The following is a 17,838-nucleotide window of genomic DNA, read 5'->3' as shown; positions in this document are numbered from 1 at the left end:
CAAGAGATATGTAAAAGCCTGGACTGACAATTTTGCTTTTGATTCAATGCATAATTTTAAGGACAACTTTGTTGTCACAGTACAAGCCACCTAACACTTTTTGTTGTGGATGGAGAAAGAAAGGTACAAGCATGTGAGTGCATATCTGCTTTCTAATTATGGTTTGCTCAATTTACTTTTCTCAGGTATTTGTATATCTCTGTTTTTCTCTTCATTGTGACCCCAATCAACCTCCCCAGAGCAGATTTCCTCCTTATGCGTGTTAATATGCTGATCTGTAGGGCCTCTCCAGCACCTCTCACTTCCCGTATTGTTATTAAAGCAATCAAGGCCTTTCTTCGCTAGGTTAAGTGCTAAGAGTTCATAGGGAAACAGCTTTGAATTGCATTTCAAACAGTTGGTAATCCTCGCTCCAGATATGAAGACAATTTAAAGAAACTCAAACCACAAGTGATGACAAGTGAGCAGCATGCGGGAGAGAATTGTATTTTTGTCGATGTCATTTTCAGGGTTTGGTTTTTACTAGAAAACCACAAAGCCTTTAAATGCAGGTCAGAGAACGTGGTATTGAGTTCCATTAAACAGCCAGAAGCAGATGGAGAAACCCAGAGAATTACATGAGAGGGTGAGATATTAAAGACACCAGTGTTGTGGATAGCACATTTTAAAAAGACAACTAAAGTAATGTGTTATTTGTTCAAATCCCCTTAAGATTTATATTTTATATTATCTTACTCAGACTTGACGGGTTGCCAGATTGGGGACGCACACAGAGCGCAATTGACATTGGAAGACAACGAGCCTTACACTGTAAGTTTATGAGTTGATTCATCCTCTGGTCATATATTCCTCTGGTCATAGAGCTTTTAAGATGGATAGAATCTGTGATCTCTGACCCCATTTGTTTGCTGGCTTACATCTGGCAACCCGGGCTGTCAAAATCCTATTGGTTAAATTGACCCTTCACAATGACCTGCCCCACTTAGTTACAGTTGCTCTATCTGACAAGCCATGGCGCTCCCACACCACACATGATGTTCTCATCCAATGAAAAATACATTGGAAACTAACAACGTACCGACAGACAAGACAGAGCAGGTTACTTTCGGAATGAAACAAAGTCTCAGCTTTCAAATTTTGTCATTTTTTAATTAATTCAAACAATAAATACTGTTTGGTGGCTCTTTATTGTGTCGTGACAGATCACTATAGAATTTTAGTTAAAGTAAAACTTTTAACTGATAATCTTTTCATTTTTTATTGTTATAGAAAGGGTTTATAGTGAATTAATTTCAGGAGGGTAGTTTGTTTATCATCTGTTGATAGTTTTCTAGTTATAGCTTTTCAAGCTCAAGTCCACCGACGTCAATCTATTCTCCTGTCTGGTTTGTTTGTCGAACAAAATTATTTGGTGTTATGATTGGTCAAATCGGGTCAATTGGCAGTTGCTGGAAACTCACAGACCAAAACAAAACCAGACATTCCGACACAGAAAGCACATTTTTGCTTTTTGGTTTAATTATGTTTTCTGTATTTTTTTTGCATTGGAACAAGTATGTGAAATGTGTTTTTTGTGGCTTAGTGGTTAGAGAATTGGGGTGGTAGTGTAGTGGTTTAGTGAGTTTGAGTCTCGGGCCGGCGAGAAGTGTAGGTGGGGGGAGTGAATGTACAGTGCTCTCTCCACCTTCAATACCACGACTGAGGTGCCCTTGAGCAAGGCACCGAACCCCCAACTGCTCCCTGGGTGCCAAAGCGTAAATGGCTGCCCACTGCTCCGGGTGTGTGTTCACGGTGTGTGTGTGTTCAATGCTGTGTGTATGCACTTTGGATGGGTTAAATGCAGACCACAAATTCCGAGTATGGGTCACCATACTTGGCTGTATGTCATGTCACTTTTTCACAGCACCTTTAAAAACTTCAGAACTGCTGATAAACAAAATTAAATCCATATCAACTTATTACATTCTATAAAATACAATGATAAAACACAATATTGTAACTTCTCAAGGTAACATCCCCAAAACTAAAAAGCAGAGAAAGTGCATTGAGAAAAGAAAACGCAGATTGTTGCTTGTTGCTGTGTTGCTTGCCGGCCATGAGAAGATCAGCTTTCTGCAGGAGCATTCAGGAGCCGTGCATGGCCGCCCTGCGCGGGATACAGTGACCGGACGGAAGACTGAGAGGGTTTTATCTTGAAATGTGATGGCCGTGGCAGAGGAGACTATGAGAGGTGTGCTATAACTGTCCAACAAGCATGCAACTGTAGATTCTTAAGAACTTCACCAGGGCGTCACAAGAAGCCTATAGTGTTTCACCAAATCCTTCCCATCTATGCCAGAGTGCAAATTATACAAAGGCTTTCAGGGGGAGTCAGTCTAATTAAAACAATTTGAATATGTAATTGTCAGGCCACAATCTCGAGCAAGGTTGATTTAATATCCCATTTGTTTCTCCAAAAAAAGTCAAAATCAAAAAAAGTTCCATTTTATAGATCTATACTCTTAATGTAAGTCAGCAGTGGAAACTTTTCCCATTTCCGGGATTCACAGAAGTGGATGTAGTCATAGTTGGGTAATTGGGTGATTTTTGCATTCCCATTTGTTCCAATAAAAGATAACAAAAGAAAAATAATCACTGTTGTTTCCACAACTTCGCAAAAGAGGAAAAAGTAACAGCAGTCAGGGAAAATTCAGCCACTGAATTAAAAAGACCCTCACAACAGTGTTGATTATTTTTCTAATTCAATATCAAAGTAAAGTAACACAAAGTATAGTGCTACGAATGTACATTATATATATATATATATATATATATATATATATATATATATATATATATATATATAAGATAGATTTACAATGATCATAACTATGGAAGTGCATCATCAGAACAACAAATTTTGTCACTGGGCCGGTACCTACTAAAATATACAATTTAGATACTAATATGGTACTAATGTGTAACTTTAAGGTACTAATATGTACCCTACAGGGGTAAATAAAGTGCAGAGGTGTATCTTTTGAAAGGGTACCACCAGTTTTGGGGAAAGTTAATTTTAAAAGTAATGTGTTACAGTATTGTGTTACTCCATTAAAAAAGGAACTCATTGCATTACTTACTTACTTTTTATGGAAAGTAATGCATACATTACTTTTGCATTGCCTTTGTCACCTGGGCTGTGCTTGCTTATTAGTTGTTGTTTTTTGTTTATTTTTTTTCATAACAAAAAAAAAAAAAAAAAAAAAACAGTAGTAATACTTTTGGCAACTGTTAAAGGCCCTTTCACATGGAAAGTGAAATGAATAAACGTCGAGCTGAAGGAAGCGCCTCTGCACCTACAGCAGGAGAGCTGTCGGGGAATAAATAGGAAAACAAAGTAAATTCCATTACTTATTTGAAAAGGTCACTCAGATATTTCTATGTAAATGTAATGTAAAAATAATGCGTTACTTTACTAGCTACTTGAAAAAAGTAATCTGTAATTTGTGTTACTCATAATGTGTTACCCCCAACACTTGGTACTGAGTGACAGTTTTACTACAGTGACAGTACAGTTTTTGTACCTTTTTTTCTGAGAGTGTATGATAAAACCTATTAATTCAATAAAAACAAAATTACTTTATTGACTTGTGTACACTAACTTGTGACCCAAATGTTCTATGCAAAACGTAGACTGTGATTTGCATATATTTAAGCATGTATTCAAATATAACTTGAATTGTTTACAAAATCAAAAAAAAAAAAAAAACTAATGCACATGTGCTAGATCTGTAACTAGTGTCTCAAATGCAGTCAGGTTTGTGGTTATGTTAGAACAGAGATAGGTAGAGTTATCTGTCCGTAGCAATGAAAGGCTATACTCTACTACCTACACACTGACCTCCCTGTCCCGCTCTTGGCCATGGGCCACATTAAGTGCCTGTCGTAAACAGACTTGATTTCCCGATCTACTATCACATGGAGTCAAAACAATCTGTCTACAGCTGCTGTGCTGATTTGTTTATGGAAGGAATCAGTCGTCTTTGAATAAATCAGAGCTTCCCTGACTAAAACAATTACCAAGGTCATTTGACCATGATTATGACTCTTCTGTGTCAAAATATCAGACTTTTTTAAAAATAAATAAATAAATAAATAAATCACTTTATTTTTCTAATTAAACCATTACAGGGTGATGTGAAACCTTATCATAGTTGTTTGGTTATATTACCCTTTGTATATATTCATAAAATTAGGGCCCAATGTACTATGTTAATATGAAGGAATTTTCCATATTGATTGATTGATTTTTGTGTTTTACTCTTGCTTTGAATAACACATTGAATTGTGTAATGTTTTAGGGTAAAACATATTCAGAAATGTTAATAGGAAATGTACTCGTAATTTTTCTACAGACTTTTCCTTATAGAGTAAACTACCTGTACACAAATATTTAATTAATCGTTGTTTTTTTTAATGTTTTAGGAAATATAAATAAATAAATTGTGTCAAAATATCAGACTTTTTTTAAAATAAATAAATAAATATATAAATAAATAAATAAATAAATAATCTGTAAAAATAGGGCACAATGTACTGTATTAATGTTAAGGAATATTGTTGTTTGTTTGTATGTTGTTGTTTTTGTTGTTTGTTTTCGTACAGGTGTTTTACCTATATTTTTAATTTTGCATTGTGTTTTAGAGTTAATGGAAATGTTAATAATTTGAAAATGTCAATAATTAATTTTTATGATGCATGCTTAATTATTCACAATATATTTTTTTTTTCCTGAAATTATTCCTGCTATATTTTATTTATTTTTTTTATTGAAAACATACGTTTTTTTTTTTTTTTTTTTTTTTTGGACTTGACCACCTGTTTGTGCACCAACTACACTGAGAAAAAAAAATCCTAGATTTAAACAAAAGCAAGCAAGAAGGAAAGAAAGAAAGCAAGCCGAAATCCTCTCTCAGGACCGTCATGTGAAGAATTCTCCCTCTCCTCTGTCACTCCCTCCTGTTCAGCCTCTCTTCTTCTCTGTTTTTTAATAAAGCTGTTTGCTTGTCAGCTCTTTTGAGGCACGGACCCCCAGCCATGTGAAAAGTTAATCCCTGTGTGTCTGTGAGCAGACTCCATCTCCCTGGGAACCCCCTCGCTCAGGCAGACTCAAGGACGACCCTGACAAGCTTGGAGTGGGCGGCCCGAGCCTGACCAGCCACTCAAGGCAGGGCCTCTCTCAACCACTTCTACTCTATTCCTCCTTTCAGGGAGCTTTTGATGGGACAGCCTGACAGACAGGATTTTGGATTTACATCTTCAAGTGCTAATCAAGTTGAAAGATGACAGTGAATAAAAAGAGATCTTTTAATGCACCTCCTCTATACCAGCTTCCACTCTATTCTTATCTTCCCTGAGATACCACTGTGTTCAGGAGACTTCAAGATTCATCTCAATAATGAATATGAATAAGCTAGGACAGTTGAAAGTGGAGACAGAAATGTAATTGCAGGTGCATAAACTGGTTCCAACAACTCAATCGAATGGATTTGACCAAGAATACAGGTGATCAGACCCGAGACCCAACAACCTTTGTATACCCGACAACATATATATATAAGTGACCAAAACCAGGATGGGCTGCTAAGAATTCAAATCATATGTGATATCTATTTATACCTGATTTAGCCCTTTAAAAAAAAAAAAAAAAAAAAAAAAAAAAAAAAAAAAAAAATCAAATTCTTGCAATGTAAAACAGTTATCAATAATTTGCTTTTTGCTTGAGGATTAAAATATGCATCAGCCATCATTCCTAAACAAATAAATGTATCATCAGTTAAATTTGCTGCAAAGTAAATTAATTTTACTAACCTATTGGCATAATTCTTCAAAATAAATAAATAAATAATGCTTTGCATTGTCAAAAAATCATTCTAGTCCATGGAATAAAAATCAAATCAAATCAAATAAGTAACACTATAAGTGCACTTTGCTTCTAATCATTCCTATGGGTTTTTTTCAGCACAATCTCAATGCATAACACTTCCAAAAAAATAAAGAAAAAAGGAATTTGAAGAGAAACAAGTTCATATTAAAATCAGTGACAGTGATCGCAGGTTTTGGTATGCAGGCAAATCTAAGCAGAGTCTGAGACATTGTTGAGATCCTCCTCTGAATGATTACTGGGATATTTGCTGTCTAAGAAAAACAACTGAGATATTATTGAGATTCCGTGTGTGATTTTTCTTTACTATGGGGAAGGTCATTTGCTCTGTACCGCATGGGAGTATGAAGAGACTCAAAGCAGCTCATTATGAAGAGGGATGTGTTTTACTGACTCGCGTGGAAGAGCGCAGCCAGGGGCAGCCAGCCATCTAAATCCCCTCTTTCTCCTTCCCCCTCTCCCTCCCTCCCTCCCTCCCCGTTCATCCCCGTCTTATGCTCTCCCAGGCCTGAAAGCAGCAGAAATTAGTTTTGAGGGAAACAAGTGCGATTGGGTCTGTATAGGTCAAGACGGACTTTGTTCCGTCTGAGGGTTTATCTAAACTACAGCAGTGTCAGACAATGGGCCAGGGCTGGCTGACAGAAACCCAAGCTGCGAGGGCTAAATTACTGCACTGATAAGACTGAATCAGACGCTATGAAGTCCAAGAGCTCAAGAGACACTGAAGAGGAGAGGAGAGACTTGGTCAATGACACAGAGAAAGAAAGATAAAACTAGACAGAAAATAGCTGTCTCAAAACCTGAGAAGCAGCCTTGCTGCCTGCAACTCTTATACTACACAAATGGGGCTCCTCGCATGAAGCAGCTGAAAGATTCTGTAGGTTTTTTTAGCTTAGCATTTTGTTAGCGTGTCGCTAAACTAATCCCAGCTTTTATATGTTGTCCCACTCTCATCTGTAAAATCCCATGGACTTGTCAGTCCTGTTCCAGTAAGATTCCAGTATGCATTTATGTAGATGCGTATGGTTTCTGCAAGAATCTGTGCTTGCTGATTTCTCAGGAGTCTGTCATTGTATTTGCCAGGGTTTGTATCCTCCAGTGATCTATCATGGAGGACTGTAATGTGCAGTAGTCTGTTCCAGAGCAGCCTGACTGTAAGACAAATTTTAGCCTGAACCCCATGTATGCCCCCAACAGACTCTTCTCCATCCTATAAACATGTATGCATTGAAATTTGACCTCATTCAATATTTTCAGCCCTCTCCAGCAGAGGGTAGTGCACTATGAGAACACAAAAAGCCTTAGAAACATCAACATTGCTCATTTCATACTTTTCATACGATATCTGCTCAGTGCTATTTAGCATGGTGTCTTTGACTTATCAAGCCATGTGCATACTTAGTGACTTTGCATCTTGTTCTATACATTCAGCCGTTGATACATTCAGCCTTGAGCCATGAGACACAGCTCAAATTCACGAATGATTAAGGGTTAGTTCTACCAGAAAAGAAAATCCTCACCCTCATGTTGTTCCAGAATTTCATTCATCTTCGAAACATTTTTAAGCAAATCAGGAAGATTTCCCTCCCACTAAAAGTCCATTCTACCAAAATTCTTACACTTTTGAATGGTTTAACCAGAGTCTTTCAAAAAGACACAATTGCTTTTTGTGATTATGTGAACTGATTATATAGAGGCTTTTATTCCCACATAAACATTGATCAACTCAAATACATGGAACACATCAAACATGGTTCTGTAAGTGGAAGCTCAAAACTGCTTGCTTGGCATGCAAGAACAAACCTCATTGGTTCTTGCATATCAAGCAAAGACAAAGAAATTTAGTTATATAAGAAAACTGAGCACCTCGTGATTAGCATGTCTCATGACCTCACGTCACATAGTTCTGTGTAATATCATCAATAAGTGAATATCTTCAATGAGTGCTTATTTTAGTGCATTTACGAAAGAAAGAAAGAAAGAAAGAAAGAAAAAAAGAAAGAAAGAAAGATTCTTTTGATCCTATTAGCAAACAGGTTTCGTAATGACTTGGGCCCTCCAAGCACTAGACGTCTGACACACACTGATATTTTCTCAACAAATGAGGTTTGTTTTACTGAATTAGTGTAGTAATGAAACTCCAAAAAATATGTTTTACAAAGAAATTAGTCCAAATATTTAATATGAAAACTGATTTGACAATTATTCTCAAGGCAGCCATTAAGAAAACATGGTGGGTGACGTTTCCCGCTGACTTTGTTTCAGTGGCATAACATACATGCATGATATCACTGGCCTTGGACCCGTGGTCATCTTTAAATAAACTCTTTAGAAAAGCAAGTGGTGTCACTGATGGAAATTAGTGTGAAAAATGTGTCCCACAGAGAAGGAGGACAGATTTAAAGGGATGGGTTAAGCTGCCGAGAGACACAAGCACAGAAACAGTCATTATTCCTAAGACTCAACCACAACTTGACACACGGTTGGGTTTCAAAAAAAGACGAGAGCGCTGGTGAGTGGGCCAAGTCTCCTTTCCAGAATAATGACAAATTTAACATTTCTTCACAGTTATACAGAATGTCGTCATTGTCTTTGGGTTCCTAAATGGCTGTTATTTCACATCGTCGTCTTGAGGAAAGAATAACACTCAAACATCAATCTTTTCTGGAGAGACACACACATTATGGCACACCTGGGGCGCTTGAGTGTTGCTCTAGCTATGACAAAGAGCTGAACTTTGAATGACTTAAAAGATTTTTATTTTTTTTTTCAAACCGTTATTATGCTGGTCTGGTTATGAATTTATTGTATTTTGTATTGCCATCATGGTTGGTAATCAAAACAGTATTGTGCATCTATTTTGGGCTGTAATGTTCTGAAAACATTCAAGGCCAACAAAAAGAGGGTGGTGTCCAGGATGAAAACTACACTTTTTTTAACCACATCTAACCACATCCTTTTTTTTTCATTTAAGGAATGGTGGATCTTACATATGTAGACTTTCCATATACATTTTAAATGACAGTGCAAGATCATTTATTTTATGATGTAAGCTTGTATTTATGTACAATGTATTATATAAAATAAAAGCAGTGGGCAACTTTCAGGAAACAGAGCTCCATTCATCAGTTTTTTTCATCTGCTTAAAAACATTCAACCACAAAACATTTTGAATGTAACAGGGCTGAATGGTCATTTGAAAAAAAAACAAAAAACAAACAAAACAAACAAAAAAAAAACCACTTACTTACAACCCCATAACAATCAACCCCAAAATGTTTTGAATGTAACAGGGCTGAATGTTCATTACAAAAAAAGCACTTACTTATAACACCATAACAATCAACTCCAAAACGTTTTAGCTGTAACAGGGCTGAACAGTCATTGCAAAAAAAAAAAAAAAAAAAAAAAAAAAAAACACTTACTTACAACCCCATAACAATCAACCCCAAAATGTTTTGAATGTTCATTACAAAATAGCACTTACATACAACCCCATAACAATCAATCCCAAAACGTCTTGAATTTAACAGGGCTGAATGGACATTGCAAAAAAAAATTAAAAGAAAATAAATAAATACATTAAAAAAAAGCACGCACTTACAGCCCCATAACAATCAACCCCAAAACATTTTGAATATAACAGGACTGAATGGTCATTGTAAAATAAATAATAGAAAGAAACAAAGAAAGAAAAGAAGAAAAGAAAAGAAAAGAAAAGAAAAGAAAAGAAAAGAAAAGAAAAGAAAAGAAAAGAAAAGAAAATGAAGAGGAGGAAGGATTTTTTGTTTTTTTTTGAGGTTTTTTTATATTATTGAAGACTTTTTTTATCTGTGTAATTTTAATCTAAATGTGCTTAAAATGTAACAGGTTTAAATTGTTTAAAGTGCACAAAATTTTGAAAGAGAATGATGTTATTTTTTTTTAAACTACTGTGCACACCGAATGTGTATATTTTAAATGATAAATAACATGAATTCCAAACTCATTGTGACAGGGTTAAAATAATCTAGAACTTTAAGAAGATTTTAGAAATATGAGCTTCAGCATTAACCTTTTCATATTAAATACATAAAAAAAAATTCTTTGAAATTTTCATCTACGAAAGACACCGTTTCCTGACAATGCCCCTGTGTCAAAAGCACAAATGAGTTATTTAGTACAAACTATAACAGACTGTAGGAGCCATTGATCTTAGCTTCTGTAAAGAAAACACCAAGTTGTTGAAAACACTGACTTGAATGCGAATTTGATTAACTTCGGGACGAAGAGACAAATACACACTTCCAATGTGAAAATATCACTGTAATTAGCAACGTAAACATCCCAGACAAACGTCATCATTCAGTGTAGTGGAGAGAGAAGGCAGTGTCTGCAGCGGCCTCGGGGCACAAGAGACCGTGATGGGCCAATTCATCAACACACGCATGAATGATGGGTTTTCACTGCATGCACAACTCACAGGCCTCCAGTAACCTGCTCGTACCCAGATGGAAACAGAGGTTACGGGAATGTTTGATTAATGTCGCTGGGTGATCCACCTGGTACTTGGTTGGGAAACTTGCATGCATCACAAATCAGTGTAAATAATGCATACAGAGCATAGATCACCCACTTTTTCTGATTTAAAACTTAGGGTTATTGGTTTGTTCAAATAAAGTATGAACAATATTAATTGAGATGCTTGCCTTAGCAAACACCACTAACAATGCTAAGCAAGATGGAGTGCAGGAAAAGATGAGAAAACCGAATTAAAGACCTTGTAATCGCCCGGCTGCATGAACGATTTTCATTAAAGTGCAAGATTAATTAACAGATGGGGTAATTGGTTATGAACAAATGATAAGGCATCAATGCACTAATAAATCTTGACATTTAATTTGCTGCTCGCTTCTCCCACTATCAATTACTGTGTTCCTGCGAATAATTGACAATGTTTCGGTAAGACTTCAGGAAGGCAGGCATCTTTCTAAGCTCCTAAAATGCTCCTTTGGTTTAGACGCAGCAACATGGACCATATGTTTAATATTAGGTGTAATCTGTCCTACTCAAGTGCTCTGAAAACAGGGAAAATTGGATTAAATTGGCTAATGGCATGTTTAAAACCTCCATAAAATGAATGTGAGTGGAAGGTATTGCACTGTTTTTGACTTGAGCCTTCTCTTTGTGCATAAACAAAGGTTGGCTCTCAATGATGTAAAACTAGTTTATGCTGGTCAGGAGACATATGTACCATGTGGGTCAAAAAGTGAGAATATTTGCACAATGTATGAGCCTGGACATTATGGTCTGAAAATTAATGAATTAAGTGACACTTTAAAGTGATAGTTCCCCCCTCAAAAGAAAATTGTGGCATCATTTACTTAATTAAGAACATTTACAATACTTTTTTCCCCCCAAAACGTTAAACTTTTTTTTTTCATCTCTTTAAATGGCCCGTCTAATTGTCAGTTGTTCTGAGTCTTTTCAAAAACCATTAGCATTGCTCACCTTTGCAGCAACCTCTCTGTACATTATTCACAAGATCTTTAACAATTTGAGCAGACAAGTTGTAACTGTGCAGATGGAGTATCTCCACAAATGCTTAGCAGCTCAAAAATTCAGCACAAAGCCTGGCAAACAGAGAGGTGAAAGGCAGGGTCAGGACAGATAGCGCCGAGGCGTGGCGCTCAAGTCGAGAGGGATGTTAGCGCAAGGACAAACAAAGTCAACCACGGGCATGAAACCTGCCTGTCAGAGGCAGATCAGGAAACAAAGGAATTCGGGCAAAAATATGAGGAACAACCATGGAGAATCAAACATCTGTCACGTAGACCAAAGGTGCAAAGCGAACGCTTCCAGCACCAGGTATCACTAAGTCAACAGCACGGCAAATATGAGAAAATGGCGAGGGTGAGTTTTTTTTTTCAGCTGGATGAATAATGCTGATATGGAAAAGTACCTTGTGCCATGAAGGTAAATAGAAAGTTTGCATTGCAACAAAGTCATCCTTAGGTCAAAGCCTTTGAAGATTTGTGCCATTGAGATGAAAACAGATTGTAGTCATGGTCTGGAGATCCGCAGGTCATGTGAAACAGAATCAGAAGTTAATGGTGAAGTACACATTTCATGTACTGTAAAATCACTGTTAAGTTCAACTGGCAAAATCAATAAGAGGTTATTCATTACATACAGAGAGTACAAAACATCTTTCAGTCGAATCAGTAACAGATTTCACTTTTTATTTATTTATTGCAAAATCAATAAGAGGTTATTCATTACATACAGAGAGTACAAAACATCTTCTTTTTATTATATATATATATATGAGGGTCTGTATTAGACCTGTATTAGAAACTTGTTTTTCTTGCTATTTTTTTTTTTTATTATTATTTTATTTATGTGTGCTATTTCTTGAGGGATGGTAATCACCCAAAACAGTTGACGTGTATATATATATAATTATTATTGGTTTGTTAGAAAATATAAATAATAATATAATATATAATAAATTATATATATATATATAATTATTTAAAAAAAAAAAAAAAAATTCACTGCAGTCTTTGGCATCTTACCAGCTTATAACTGGATTGTTCAGTTTCACTCAAGCATGGAAGAATCCAGTGATTCTTAGAACGGGTTCCTATTACATGTTGGTCTGTCCTTGCATTTTCTTAAGATTCTTAAACCTCTGACAGTGTTAATCAGGACATAAGGGATGGGTACAGAAACTTTATGATAAATGACACTAAACAGCATCAGTGAGGTCAAACTGGGTTTAACATCGAATCTACCACACCCGCTGACACTGGCAGGGCACGGCATGTGTACACATCATTTATCTGGGTTTTGAAGAAATGCCATCGCAAGCTTTCTCCTTCTCTGACTCCCTCATACATTGATTCTTTTGTTTCACTGTTGAGTAAAGAGTCTCCTCAAAAAAAATTCCTGTTGAAATAAATATCTATCAGTGTTACCACCCACATAAACTATTCAATGCTTAAAATACTCACTGAGGCTGCTCATTTTATTTACATGGAAATAGATCAGCAGATTTGTCCTGCATGCACCAGAGGAAGAGTGAAATAAAACTGTTCAGAAAGCTTAAAGCACACAAATTCAAGTACATTTAAATACAAATCATAATTATAGCACAAAATGCCAGAAGTGTGCATATTATAATTTAAGTATTACTTCCCTGGTGGAAGTCCAAAAAATATTTGAATTATATTTTAACTGGTATTTCATTCCTGTGAACATTATATAATTTACGTTTTATTTACTGACATTGAATCTTGTCCCTTTTTTTCTTTTGTGTTCAGTTTTTATTAACTACAACTAAAACTATTAAAAATGTTTTTGGTCATTGGAATAGAATAGAATAGAATAGAATAGAATAGAATAGAATAGAATAGAATAAAAAATAAATAAAATAATTAGATGAAAAAAGTACACATAAAACACTTAAATGGAAATTAAAAACAATGAAACTAACTGAAATAAAATAAGTAATAAAATTACTAAACCCTTAATAAAATTAATTAAATGATTCAATCTAATTAAATTTAATAGAAATACTACAAAAATAATGCATGACAAAAGCACATAACAAAAGGACTAAAAATTACATTACAATTAAAAATAAAATATAAATGAAATAAAAATGCAAGCTGATTCAAGATATGAATACATAACATAATAGTATATAGCTAAAACTAATATAACACTGGTTTCACAACTGAAAGAAACTACAGTTTGAAATGACATGGGTGAACAAATTATGAAAACTTTTGTTTCTAATGTTTTTGTTTGTTTTTTCTTGCACTTGTTCCTGTCAGTCATTGTCTCAAGGAAGATGGATAATTCAGAAACAGACACACATGTCCTGTGTTCACTCTGTCCCCTCTAGTCATGTCTGGCAATAGACACACACACACACACACACACACACACACACACACGTACACACACACACACAGGCTCGGTGACAGCGGTCCCCTATGGAACTAATCTGACAGCATCTCACGTTGGATTGCCAGCGTCCCACATCACGTTCTGTAGTGTGTTCGGCACTTCCGTCAATACCCCAGCTAGTGCCCTCACACCATCCACCCCCTAAATCGACAGGGCCACTGGCTATAAACCCTCCTCTCACCGCGCCCCCAGAATCCCGCTCAGAAACAAATCTGATTGAAAGCGTCTGTGTCTGGGGTCGGTGTTATAATATGTTGTGATAAAGGGAATCATAATGACTTTTAAATAGACGGGCTCCGTCTCTTGTTCCTGAGGAGTGCTTTGTGGGTAGAGAGAGAGTGTCTCTGGGAGTGAAGCCCTGTGGCTAAGCACCTTGGAGATTGAGCTGTCCGTCTCGCTGAAATGAATCTGAGTTAACACTTCTTCAGTCGAGACAGGACAGCCTGGGGGGCAGACAGAAGAGCACTTCCTGTTCTACCTGCAGCCTCTTCTCATTAACCCACACCTGCAGCAGCAAGCAAACACTCTCAGACATCGGCTCTGTCCAATAAACTAGGGAGCTGCCTATTAAGACGGGGTTTTTAGGCATGTTCATGACTGTTGTATGTAGTGAGATCCAAAAAATGCTTAGCCATGAGCTCAGAAAAAAAGAATCCCCCTGAAATACCAGATGAGAAGAGAGAAATGTGTTATATCCTGTTGAAATAAAACACACCAGTTTTCTGGTTTAGCTGTTTAAGCTAAGAAAAAGAAGGGGATATTAACTATATTAAATGTGCATTTGTAGCTTTCCTAAATAAATAAATAAATAAATAAATAAATATATATATATATATATATATATATGGCTATACAGTATATATTCAGTGTGTACAATGTGCATTTGCTAAGTTCCTCAGAAAAAAAGAAAGATTGTCATGCTTTAAAAGAACTATATTGTAACTTCATCATTACAAATATGTAATTACAAACATACTTGAATACATTGCATACACATTTCAATAGAAATAGTATTAATGTATATTTTAGTTTGCAATGCTTGACAGTCTATTTGTCAATAAACTTTAATCATATGTCAAAGTCAACAGTATATGTAATTTATATGTTATTATGAAATTACATATAAAGTCTTAATTTCAAACTGCATTTAATATAAATTAATTTATTTATTTATTTAGTTAATTAGTGTCATGAAGTATTGAATTATTTCATTAAGATTATTCTTTGGAGTTCTTTTGTTGCTGAGTTAGCAACATATCAACCCAAGTTAACTTAGCAAATTTATTTTGTGTGGTGTGTGGAGATACTGTCTGTGTAGAGCATTTCAGATAGTTCACTTATGAGGTTCTTTTCTTGTGTAGACAGTCAACAACAAGGCAGCTCACTGGGTTTTTGGAATAAAGCTACAGTGAAGTCTGCAATCAACCAAAAAGCTACGTCTTGTGTGTGTTTATGTGTGTATTTTGACCTTTTGTAGCCTAAAATATGAAAAAAGTCATGATTGTACCACAGACGGAAACCCAGAGAATGACATTGGTTATGGCATATGCATGTTTTGCAGTCATGAGAAACCATGTGAGCTCTGAGCACATCCTTCATCCAAACACTCGGTGGATATCTGTCTGTGTTTGGCCCGTTGTGGCCGCTTTGTAATCCCGCTCTATTAACACCTCTGGCTCTCTTTGCTCTTAGCTGCTCTGCTCTCTCTCTTCTGTGTATTTGTCTAAGGGTCGGGGCGGTGTGGTGACGTAGCCGAGTCCAGCTCCACAGGGACAGCAGTTATAGACTGTTATGACTAATAAGAGCACAGAACCCTAAAACCATGGTGAACGGGGCAGACAGGATGCGGCTTAGATGTGTTTTATTTATTTTTCCACATTTTACATTTAGCAGATGTTTTAGGGATTGATTGTTTTCATTTTTCTTTTGAGTAAAACAATGCCCTAAGACGTAACATAAAGCATAGCTGAGCAAAAAAACTGCCACATGACAGCCCTTAAAGGTGAAGTGTGTGGTTTCTGCACAATCAGCAGCAACAAAGAGAAATGCAAAAATGTTTCCCAAACACTCCCCCTGCCTGTCATTGGCTGGATAAACAGATAGCCCCGCCCCAAAGTCACGCTATTGGTTGTTGCTGTGTGAGGATTCGCAAACAAACAGAAACAGTTTTGAAACTGCCACAGAGTCACTATGTAAACAGTAAGTTTTTTGTTTGTTTGTTTGTTTTACTTTTAGCTGTCTGCATACTAAGCTAGGATTGGAGAAAGAATTTTAAAAGAGAAAAATGACATTAAAAAAAATCACTAAACGAGAAATAATTCAATTGAATAGAATATCCTAAAATTAAGGCGACACACTGTCATCCGCTTCCCGGCAGCTGCTAACAAGTATCATTTTTATAGATGGTTCGTCACAGATGGTCCAACAGATGTCTCTCTGGTCTTTAGCAAGTGTGTGCTTATGTGTGTGTGTGTGTGTGTGTGTGTGTGTGTGTGTGTGTGTGTGTGTGTGTGTGTGTGTGTGTGTGTGTGTGTGTGTGTGAACAAATACCCATAGATGTGCTCCTTGTCAATCGTTATGCTGTCAACCAGGGCCTTGAGTGTACTCTTTATAAAACATAAATCCCAAGTACTTGAGCGTGTAAATTAGGGCTGAAATCTGAGCGTTGTGTCAGGCAGAGAGAGAGAGAGAGAGAGAGAGAGAGAGAGAGAGAGAGAGAAGAGAGAGAGAGAGAGAGAGAGAGAGAAGCTTTCTCTTGGGGTCGGACTCTGATGAGCATCATTAGTGGAGATTCCAACACAAAGCAGCAAGAGAATAAAGATAGGCATGTCGAAAGCAGAAATATGAATTTCTTGAGAGAAAAAATCCTCCTGTATGAAAGCACGATGTGAAGCGGATGCCTTTCCACAGGTTATTACGTTTCAGTGGCTAATTTTGTAATGCTAGTGTACTGCATACTGCCAATTAATTAAAAAAAAAGTATGTGAAAAAGTATGCAGTATATAATTATAGTATGCTACACTGTATATTAATTCACCAAGTGCTGTCCAGTTATTATCTCAGAGGAATGTTTTATATATATATATATATTCTCAGAGGAATGTTTTATATATATATATATATATATATATTAATATATTATTTGAAAAATAAATCTTTTTAACTTTTAGCATGGTTCTAAGAGATGTTAAAAATCGTAAAAATTAATATTACTTCCCAGTTCATTCATTGGAATAAAAATTATAAGTCAAGTCCATTGCACGATAGGATACAATCTTTCATGCTGCCTGTTTTTAGCACCTATATAATATGCACTTATATGCTTATTACACGTTCAGTAAGACATCTGAGTGAATTAACATAGTGTGCATTTCCAAAAATCTAATTAGACTTTTTTCTGCATTGATTTTAGTGAAAATCTTGAGATTTTTTTTAATGAGTTTAGAAATAGTGAAATTGAAAGCATTTTAAAAAAAATGGCCAACATTCTTCAGAAATAAATTCTTATGGGTGGCCCTCCTCTTACTCAGACCCAGTGAGTAGGCTATAATATACAGGACCTCAGTGGGCCCCCTCCATCACAGGGCCCAGGACAACGTTTCTGGTTGCCGCTGCTCATATGTAATGAGTGTAATGGTATATATCAGTGGAGTAGAGTACAGCGAGAGAGAGCGGCTCACGTCTGATCAGTCATGTGGGGGGAATCAGCATGTGCCCTAATGAGCTTTCCGAAGCAACTTCAATATCCTCCGATGTCATGTTGAAATGAAAATTAATAGTTCAATATGGCTCCACGCAAATGCCACGCGTCTACCATAACTCGTATCATGTGGCGTGACCAAACGAGTGTATTCTAATAGATGTAGGCAGAGGAGAAAAGCTGATATCTCCAGTAATCAGCGTTTTGAAAATTACCATTAAATGAAATTCAGGAAAGGATGGAAAAGAAATGAAAAAAA

General features: G+C 36.2%; 1 protein-coding gene across 6 annotated transcripts in view; it reads right to left on the bottom strand.

The window, feature by feature from the left end:
* Positions 1-17,838, bottom strand: part of LOC109094668 (histone-lysine N-methyltransferase PRDM16-like) — a 207,043-nt gene that overhangs the window by 120,667 nt on the left and 68,538 nt on the right. The window lies entirely within an intron of this gene.

This window comes from Cyprinus carpio, chromosome A8, assembly GCF_018340385.1.
Source record: "Cyprinus carpio isolate SPL01 chromosome A8, ASM1834038v1, whole genome shotgun sequence".
NCBI lineage: Eukaryota > Metazoa > Chordata > Actinopteri > Cypriniformes > Cyprinidae > Cyprinus > Cyprinus carpio.
This window is presented reverse-complemented; position numbering and strand designations above follow the sequence as displayed.